The 10,370-nt window shown below is 49.1% G+C and overlaps 1 protein-coding gene across 1 annotated transcript in view; it reads left to right on the top strand.

Annotated features, from left to right (window-relative positions):
* The window catches only part of LOC140426527 (NLR family CARD domain-containing protein 4-like), a 46,399-nt gene that overhangs the window by 1,679 nt on the left and 34,350 nt on the right, over positions 1-10,370 (top strand). The gene's annotated exons all lie outside the window — the stretch shown is intronic.

Below are 10,370 nucleotides of genomic sequence, written 5' to 3'. Positions count from 1 at the left end.
ATCGATGAGTCGAGTGCCATATCCCGTTTGTACGAGGGCATCTTTCAACGTCTGTAGATGTCTGTTACGCTCCTCCTCGTCTGAGCAGATCCTGTGTATACGGAGCGCTTGTCCATAGGGGATGGCTTCTTTAATGTGTTTAGGGTGGAAGCTGGAGAAGTGGAGCATCATGAGGTTATCCGTGGGTTTGCGGTAAAGCGAAGTGCTGAGGTGACCGTCCTTGATGGAGACGAGTGTGTCCAAGAATGCAACTGATTTTGGAGAGTAGTCCATGGTGAGTCTGATGGTTGGATGGAACTTATTAATGTCATCGTGTAGTCGTTTCAGTGATTCTTCGCCGTGGGTCCAAAGGAAAAAAATGTCATCGATGTATCTGGTGTATAACGTCGGTTGAAGGTCCTGTGCGGTGAGTAGGTCCTGTTCAAACTTGTGCATGAAGATGTTGGCGTATTGGGGTGCGAATTTGGTCCCCATGGCTGTTCCGTGCGTCTGAATGAAGAACTTGTTGTCGAAGGTGAAGACGTTGTGATCCAGAATGAAGCGGATGAGTTGCAGAATTGCGTCTGGAGATTGGCAGTTGTCGGTGTTGAGTACTGAGGCTGTTACAGCAATGCCGTCGTCATGGGGGATGCTGGTGTAGAGTGCCGAGACGTCCATTGTGACGAGGAATGTTCCTGGTTCAACTGGACCATGGGTGCTGAGTTTCTGTAGGAATTCCGTCGTGTCGCGACAGTAGCTGGGTGTACCTTGTACGATGGGTTTCAAGATGCCCTCGATGTAGCCAGAGAGGTTCTCACACAGGGTCCCATTGCCTGAAACGATAGGGCGCCCTGGTGTGTTGGCCTTATGTATTTTCGGGAGGCAGTAGAGATCTCCAATGTGGGGCGTACGTGGGATGAGAGCACGTAGGGTGCTCTGAAGATCTGGATCCAAGGTCTTGATCAGTCTGTTAAGTTGGCGGATGTGTTCCTTGGTCGGATCTGCGGGTAACTGTCTGTAGTGTTCTTGGTTGTTCAGTTGTCGGTATACTTCTTTGCAGTAGTCCGTTCTGTTCAGTATGACAGTGGCCCCCCCCTTTGTCTGCTGGTTTGATGACGATACTGTGGTTGGTCTTGAGAGCGCGGATGGCATTGCGTTGTGCTTGGGTGACGTTCGGGGCTGTCTTGTGAATGCGACTGATGAATCTGGCATTGACGCGACTCCTGACGGCTTGAGCATACATGTCGAGTCTAAGGCAGCGGCCTTCCGGAGGGGTCCAATTCGACTCTTTCCTCTTCGGTTGCCGCACTGCAGATCTCTCGGTCTGCTGTTCCGGTTCATTGGTAGTCTGCTTGGGTTCGCTGTTGGCCTCTTGGGGTCTGTGGAAGAATTCCCGGAGCCTCATTCGCCTGATGAATTCCTCCGTGTCTGCCGCGAGACTGATGGGGTCCATTTTGGTGGTAGTGCAGAAATTGAGCCCTCTGCTGAGGATTTCGTCTGGTTGAAGGGTGTAGTCTGACAAGTTGACAATAGATTTCCCTGTATTGTTTTCTACTGTGACACCGGGGTTGGCTTGGTTGCTGCCGGTGGTGATGCCAAGTTTCTCAAGCTTTCTGTTCTTGGTATGCATATAGGTGGCATAGTATTGTTGTCTCATCTGTTTGGCGGTGTTCCGCAGCTGGTCTGCTGCATCCTGAGCGCAAGTTGAGAATATGGCCTCTATCTTGGTTTCCAGGTTGCGTCGTCTGCTGTAGAGCTGCCGGACGAGGGGGTTGAGGAGTGTGAGAGAGGTGCGACGGCACTACCAGCAAGTCGACCTACAACACAGACTTCGCTGAGAGACTCTGCTGTCGCACCTCTCTCACACTCCTCAACCACCTCGTCCGCCAGCTCTACAGCAGACAACGCAACCTGGAAACCAAGATAGAGGCCATATTCTCAACTTGCGCTCAGGATGCAGCAGACCAGCTGCGGAACACCGCCAAACAGATGAGACAACAATACTATGCCACCTATATGCATACCAAGAACAGAAAGCTTGAGAAACTTGGCATCACCACCGGCAGCAACCAAGCCAACCCCGGTGTCACAGTAGAAAACAATACAGGGAAATCTATTGTCAACTTGTCAGACTACACCCTTCAACCAGACGAAATCGAAGTCCTCAGCAGAGGGCTCAATTTCTGCACCACCACCAAAATGGACCCCATCAGTCTCGCGGCAGACACGGAGGAATTCATCAGGCGAATGAGGCTCCGGGAATTCTTCCACAGACCCCAAGAGGCCAACAGCGAACCCAAGCAGACTACCAATGAACCGGAACAGCAGACCGAGAGATCTGCAGTGCGGCAACCGAAGAGGAAAGAGTCGAATTGGACCCCTCCGGAAGGCCGCTGCCTTAGACTCGACATGTATGCTCAAGCCGTCAGGAGTCGCGTCAATGCCAGATTCATCAGTCGCATTCACAAGACAGCCCCGAACGTCACCCAAGCACAACGCAATGCCATCCGCACTCTCAAGACCAACCACAGCATCGTCATCAAACCAGCAGACAAAGGGGGGGCCACTGTCATACTGAACAGAACGGACTACTGCAAAGAAGTATACCGACAACTGAACAACCAAGAACACTACAGACAGTTACCCGCAGATCCGACCAAGGAACACATCCGCCAACTTAACAGACTGATCAAGACCTTGGATCCAGATCTTCAGAGCACCCTACGTGCTCTCATCCCACGTACGCCCCACATTGGAGATCTCTACTGCCTCCCGAAAATACATAAGGCCAACACACCAGGGCGCCCTATCGTTTCAGGCAATGGGACCCTGTGTGAGAACCTCTCTGGCTACATCGAGGGCATCTTGAAACCCATCGTACAAGGTACACCCAGCTTCTGTCGCGACACGACGGATTTCCTACAGAAACTCAGCACCCATGGTCCAGTTGAACCAGGAACATTCCTCGTCACAATGGATGTCTCGGCACTCTACACCAGCATCCCCCATGACGACGGCATTGCTGCAACAGCCTCAGTACTCAACACCGACAACTGCCAATCTCCAGACGCAATTCTGCAACTCATCCGCTTCATTCTGGATCACAACGTCTTCACCTTCGACAACAAGTTCTTCATCCAGACGCACGGAACAGCCATGGGGACCAAATTCGCACCCCAATACGCCAACATCTTCATGCACAAGTTTGAACAGGACCTACTCACCGCACAGGACCTTCAACCGACGTTATACACCAGATACATCGATGACATTTTTTTCCTTTGGACCCACGGCGAAGAATCACTGAAACGACTACACGATGACATTAATAAGTTCCATCCAACCATCAGACTCACCATGGACTACTCTCCAAAATCAGTTGCATTCTTGGACACACTCGTCTCCATCAAGGACGGTCACCTCAGCACTTCGCTTTACCGCAAACCCACGGATAACCTCATGATGCTCCACTTCTCCAGCTTCCACCCTAAACACATTAAAGAAGCCATCCCCTATGGACAAGCGCTCCGTATACACAGGATCTGCTCAGACGAGGAGGAGCGTAACAGACATCTACAGACGTTGAAAGATGCCCTCGTACGAACGGGATATGGCACTCGACTCATCGATCGACAGTTCCAACGCGCCACAGCGAAAAACCGGACCGACCTCCTCAGAAGACAAACATGGGACACAACCGACAGAATACCCTTCGTCGTCCAGTACTTCCCCGGAGCGGAGAAACTACGTCATCTTCTTCACAGCCTTCAACACGTCATTGATGACGATGAACATCTTGCCAAGGTCATCCCCACACCCCAACTACTTGCCTTCAAACAACCGCGCAACCTCAAACGAACCATTGTTTGCAGCAAACTACCCAGTCTTCAGAACAGTGACCACAACACCACACAACCCTGTCATGGCAATCTCTGCAAGACGTGCCAGATCATCGACATGGATACCACTATTACACGTGAGAACACCACCCACCAGGTACGCGGTACATACTCGTCTCGTGCGACTCGGCCAACGTTGTCTACCTCATACGCTGCAGGAAAGGATGTCCCGAAGCGTGGTACATTGGCGAGACCATGCAGACGCTGCGACAATGAATGAACGGACATCGCGCAACAATCACCAGGCAGGAATGTTCCCTTCCAGTCGGGGAACACTTCAGCAGTCAAGGGCATTCAGCCTCTGATCTCCGGGTAAGCGTTCTCCAAGGCGGCCTTCAGGACCCGCGACAACGCAGAATCGCCGAGCAGAAACTTATAGCCAAGTTCCGCACACATGAGTGCGGCCTCAACCGGGACCTGGGATTCATGTCACATTACATTCATCCCCCACCATCTGGCCTGCAAAATCCTACCAACTGTCCTGGCTTGATACAATTCACACCTCTTTAACCTGGGGTCACCCCATCTCTGGATCTGTAAAGATTTAATCACCTGCTAATGCTCGCATTCCTAGCATTGTTTGGCATCTTTGAATTTGTCTATATATGTGTTTCTGGAACAGACCTTTTCATTCACCTGAGGAAGGAGCTGCGCTCCGAAAGCTAGTGACATCGAAACAAACCTGTTGGACTTTAACCTGGTGTTGTAAGACTTCGTACTTTACAGTTGTCAGCAGAGATTTCCAGTGAACCACCTTTTGAGCTGAATTTAACCCCCCCCCGCCCGCCCCATTGGCAGAGAGGGGCATCAAATTGCGCGCAGCTCCCAGCGCCTACTCACTTAGCCACTGACCTGCAGCAATTTTGCAGTCAGGTGGTCCACATAGGCCGCCCTGAAGGAGCCAATTAATGGCCACTTAAGGGCATCTTCAGGCCCCTGCACAATATTTGCCGTAGCAAGGGGGAGGCCAACGTCAAGTGTGAAGCCTGGCATCTTCGCTGTCGATTTGAATTTGTCTTATGTCATGTGGGCTGAGGTCCAGTGAAAAATATTGTTCTGTGTACAGTCCAGACAGATCATTCCATACATGAAAAGAAAATAGGACAACCATAAATACACAATGTAAATACATAGCACCAGACATCGGGTGACGCATACAGCAATGCAGTACGACAGAGTTGTTGTCATGGGTGACTTCAACTTCCCGAATATTGACTGGAACCTCCTTACTGCAAATGGTTTGGATGTGTGTACAGGAACGAATCCTGACTCAATATGTAGATAGGCCGACGAGGGGGGAGGTCATATTGGACTTGGTGCTCAGTAACAAACCAGGCCAGGTGTCAGATGTCTCGGTGGGAGAGCATTTTGGTGACAGTGACCACAACTCCTTGACCTTTACCATATGTCATGATAGGCAGACACACACAATGATATACAGACAAGCAGCTAATGGACACAGAGAACAGGACATGACCAATAAGCAGGCAGGACACTCAGGGGTGGGATCTGACTATACAAGATATAAGGCACTCACACTCAGCCTCTTTCTACTGATGAACATCTAGAGAGTCAGTCAAGGGTGTTGTTACAATCTCACACCTCCACCACGTGGCTAAGAGCTAGTCTGGTTCAGTCAGACAGAGTAACCACACTTAGGTTAGCAGAGAGTCGAACTCACAGAGAACTGTGCTAACTGTTTTATTAGTTCAATAAACCTGATTGAACTAACTTCAAGGTCTGGAGTATCTTTCTGATCTAAGCTGCATCCAGTTGCAGCCAGTGTTAGAACAGTGTACCTAACACAACACTATAGTCATGGAGAGGGATAGGAACAGACAGCATGGGAAGGTATTTAATTGGGAGAGGGGAAATTATACTGCTATTAGACAGGAGCTGAGGAGCATCAAGTGGGAACAATTGTTCTTGGGGAAATGCACCACAGTAATGTGGGGGTTGTTTAAGGAACTTTTGCTGCGAGTGCTGGATAGTTTTGTCTCACTGAGACGAGGAAGGAATGACAAGGTGAAGGAGCCTTGGATGACAAGAGAAGTGGAACTTATAGTCAAGAGGAAGACGGAAGGTTACGTAAGGTTGAGGAAGCAAGGATCTGGCACGACTCTGGAGGGTTTCAAGGTAGCCAGGAAGGAACTCAAAAATGGACTTAGGAGAGCTAGAAGGGGGCATGAAAAAGCCCTGGCGGGAAGGATTAGTAAAACCCCCAAGGCGTTCTACACCTATGTGAGAAATATGAGGATGATCAGAGTGAGAGTAGGGCCAATCAGAGATAGTGGAGGGAACTTGTGCCTAGAGTCTGAAGAGATAAGGGAGGTCCTAAATGAATATTTTGCTTCAGTATTCACAAGAGAGAGGGACCTTGTTGCGAGAACAGCACGTTAATAGACTCGAACAGGTTGATATTAAGAAGGAGGATGTGCTGGAAATTTTGAAAAACATCAGGATAGATAAGTACCCTGGGCCTGATGAGGTATACCCAAGGTTACTACGGGAAGCGAGGGAGGAGATTGCTGCGCCTTTGGCGATGATCTTTGTGTCCTCACTCCTCACTGTAGTAGTACTGGATGATTGGAGGGAGGCGAATGTTGTTCCTCTGTTCAAGAAAGGGAATAGGGAAATCCCTGGGAATTACAGACCAGTCAGTCTTGCGTCTGTGGTGAGCAAATTATTGGAAACAATTCTGAGAGAATTTATGATTAGAAAAACATAGTTTGATTAAAGATAGTCAGCATGGCTTTGTGAGGGGCAGGTCATGCCTCACAAGCCTCATTGAATTCTTTGAGGATGTGACAAGAAACATTGATGAAGGTCGGGCAGTGGATGTGGTATATATGGATTTCATTAAGACATTTCAAAAGGTTCCCCATGGTAGGCTCATTCATAAAGTTAGGGGACATGGGATACAGGGAAATTTGGCTGTCTGGATGCAGAATTGGCTGGCCGAAAGAAGACAGCGAGTGGTAGTGAACGGAAAGTATTCCCCTGGAAGTCGGTGACCAGTGGTGTCCGTAGGGATCTGTTCTGGGACCTCTGCTCTTTATGGTTTTTATAAATGACTTGGATGAGGAAGTGGAAGGGTGGGTTAGTAAGTTTGCCAATGACACGAAGGTTGGGGGAGTTGTAGATAGTGTCGAGGGCTGTTGCAGGTTACAACAGGACATTGACGGGATGCAGAGCTGGGCTGAGAAGTAGCAGATGGAGTTCAATCTAGATAAATGTGAAGTGATTCATTTTGGAAGATCGAATTTGAAGACTGAATACAGGTTGAAAGGCAGGATTCTTGGAAGTGTGGAGGAACAGAGGGATCTTGGGGTCCACGTACATAGATCCCTCAAAGTTGCCACCCAGGTTGATAGGGTTGTTAAGAAGGCATATGGTGTGTTGGCTTTCATTAACAGGGGGATTGAGTTTAAGAGCCGTGAGGTTTTGCTGCAGCTTTATAAAACTCTAGTTAGACCACTGGAATATTGTGTCTAGTTCTGGTCGCCTCATTATAGGAAGGATGTGGATGCTTTGGAGAGGGTGCAGTGGAGATTTACCCGGATGCTGCCTGGACTGGAGGGTATGTCTTATGAAGAAAGATTGAGGGAATTAGGGCTTTTCTCACTGGAGTGAAGAAGGAAGAGAGGTAACTTGATAGAGGTGTACAAGGTGATGAGAGGCATGGGTAGAGTGGAGAGCCGGAGACTTTTCCCCAGGGCAGAAATGGCTGCTACGAGGGGACATCATTTTAAGGTGATTGGAGGAAGGTATATGGGAGATGTCAGGGATCGGTACTTTACACAGAGATGGATAGATAGGTGGATAGATAGATAGATAGATATGGTGGTGCGTGGAATGTACTGCCAGCAGAGAGTCATTAGGGACATATAAGCGACTCTTAGACAGGCACATGGACAGCAGTAAATTGAAGGGGTGTAGGTTAGGTTGATCTTAGATTAGGATAAATGGTCGGCACAACATCGTGGGCCGAAGGGCGTGTACTGTGCGGTATTGTCCTATGTTCTATGACTCAATAGAGAAGACGGCAAAGAAATTAGATCAGCCATAAGAGAGACATTGAGGAGTCTGGCAACCGTGGGGAAGAAGCTGTTTTTGTATCTGTTCGTGCGTGTTCTCCGACTTTTGTATCTCTTGCCCGATGAAAGAAGTTGGAAGAGTGAATAACCCGAGTGGGAGGGGTCTTTGATTATGCTGCCCGCTTTCCCCAGGCAGCGGGAGGTGTAGATAGAGTCAATGGATGGGAGACAGGTTTGTGTGATGGACAGGACCACGTTCACGACTCTCTGTAGTTTCTTATGGTCTTGGGCCGAGCAGTTGCCATACCAGACTGTGATGCAGCCAGATAGGATGCTTTCTCTGGTGCACCTGTAAAAACTGTTAAATGTCAATGTGGACATGCTGAATTTCCTGAGAAAGTATAGGTGCTGTTGTGCTTTCTTGGTGGTAGTGTCGGCGTGGGTGGACCAGGACAGATTGTTAGTGATGTGCACACCTAGGAATTTTAAACTGTCAACCATCTCCACCTCGGCACCATTGATGCAGCCAAGGAGAAGCCAAGTCCTAGGTTTTGGAACTTTGATGTGAGATTGGCTGGGATTATGGTGATGAAGGCGCAGCTGTAGTCAATGAATAAGAGTCTGACGGAGGTGTCTTTGTAGTCAAGAAGCTCCAGGAATGAATGTAGGGCCAGGGAGATGGCGTCTGCTGTGGACTGGTTGTGGTGGTATGTAAGTTGCAGTGGATCAAGGCTTTCTGGGAATATGGAGTTGAGGTATCTCATGACCATCCTCTTGAAGCACTTCGTAATGATCAATGTCAGGGACACCGGACGGTAGTCGTTGAGACACATTGCTTTGTTGTTCTTTAGCAGCAGTATGAGAGTGGTCTTGAAGCAGGTGGGAACCTTGGAATGGAGTAGGGAGAGGTGGAAGATGTGCGCGAACACATCTGCCAGCTGGTCCGTGCATGATCTGAGTGCACAACCAGGGATCTCTTCCGGACTCGTCGCTTTCCGAGGGTTCACTTTCAAGTAGGCCAATCTGACTTTGGAAGCTGTGATGGTGGGTATGGGTGTGCCAAGGCTGCTGGAGCAGTTGACAATGGTTTGATGGTTTCCTGCTCGAACCGAGCACAGAATGCATTGAGTTCATTGGGAAGGAGTGCGCTGCTGCCGAAGATTCTACTCAGCTTTGCTTTATAGCCCGTTATGTTGTTTCAGCCTTGCCACAACCAACGGGAGTTCATGATGTTAGTCTGTGACTCAAATTTATCATAGATTATCATAGAATTTACAATGCAGAAGGAAGCCATTCGGCCCATCGAGTCTGCACCAGCTCTTGGAAAGAGCACCCTACCAAGGTCAACACCTCCACCTTAGCCCCATAACCCAGTAACCCCACCCAACACTAAGGGCAATTTTGGACACTAAGGGCAATTTATCATGGCCAATCCACCTAACCTGCACATCTTTGGACTGTGGGAGGAAACCGGAGCACCAGGAGGAAACCCACGCACACACAAGGAGGATGTGCAGACTCCGCACAGACAGTGACCCAAGCCGGAATCGAACCTGGGACCATGGAGCAGTGAAGCAATTGTGCTATCCACAATGCTACCGTGCTGCCCACTAAATATAGTCTGGTATTGTCTCTTGGTATCCCTGATGACTTTGTGGAGGTCATACCTGGATTGTTTATCGGTTGGGGTTACTGACTTGAACGCCTCAGACCTGGCCTTCAGTAGGACATGAATTTCCCCATTAAACCATGGTTTCTGAATGGGCAACGTACGTACTATCTTTTTTGGCATGCAGTCTTCTACACACTTGCTGATGAAGTCTGTGATGGTGGTGACATACTCGTTTAGGTTGGTTGTTGAGTTCTTGAATATGGACCAGTCCATTGATTCCAAGCAGTCACGTAGGAGCTCTTCTGTTGTCTTGGACCAGCACTGCATGACCTTCCTAACCGGATTCTCCTGCTTAAATTTCTGCTTGTATGCCGGGAGAAGGAGCACCGTCTTAATGTCCGGTTTTCCAAAGTGTAGTCAAGTGATGAATCGGTATGCGCCCTTGATTTTTGTGTCACATGGTCGAGAGTTTTGGTGCCCCTGGTGGGATAGATGTGTTGGTGGAACTTTGGCAGTACACTCTTGAGCTTGGCTTGGATGAAGTCCCCGGCAATGATGAACAAAGCCACCGGGTATTCTGTTTCACTGTTATTTATAGCGGTGTACAATTCGTCAAGTGCCTTCTTCACTTCCGCCTGGGGTGGGATGTAGTCCGCTATGATAATGGCAGAAGTGAATTCCCGTGGAAGGTAATATGGGCAACACTTCACAGTCAGGTATTCCAGGTTCGGGGAGCAGTAATTCGCCAGGGTCGCCACGTCCGAGCACCAGTGACAAACCATAAATGTCTTTACCCGTCAGTCTGGCCTCAATAAAAGTTGAGATGGATTTGCAGGTATTGCA

This window comes from Scyliorhinus torazame, chromosome 1, assembly GCF_047496885.1.
Source record: "Scyliorhinus torazame isolate Kashiwa2021f chromosome 1, sScyTor2.1, whole genome shotgun sequence".
In the NCBI taxonomy this organism is placed as follows: domain Eukaryota; kingdom Metazoa; phylum Chordata; class Chondrichthyes; order Carcharhiniformes; family Scyliorhinidae; genus Scyliorhinus; species Scyliorhinus torazame.
Note: the sequence above shows the minus strand (reverse complement) of the source record. Positions and strands in the feature narration are given on the sequence as shown.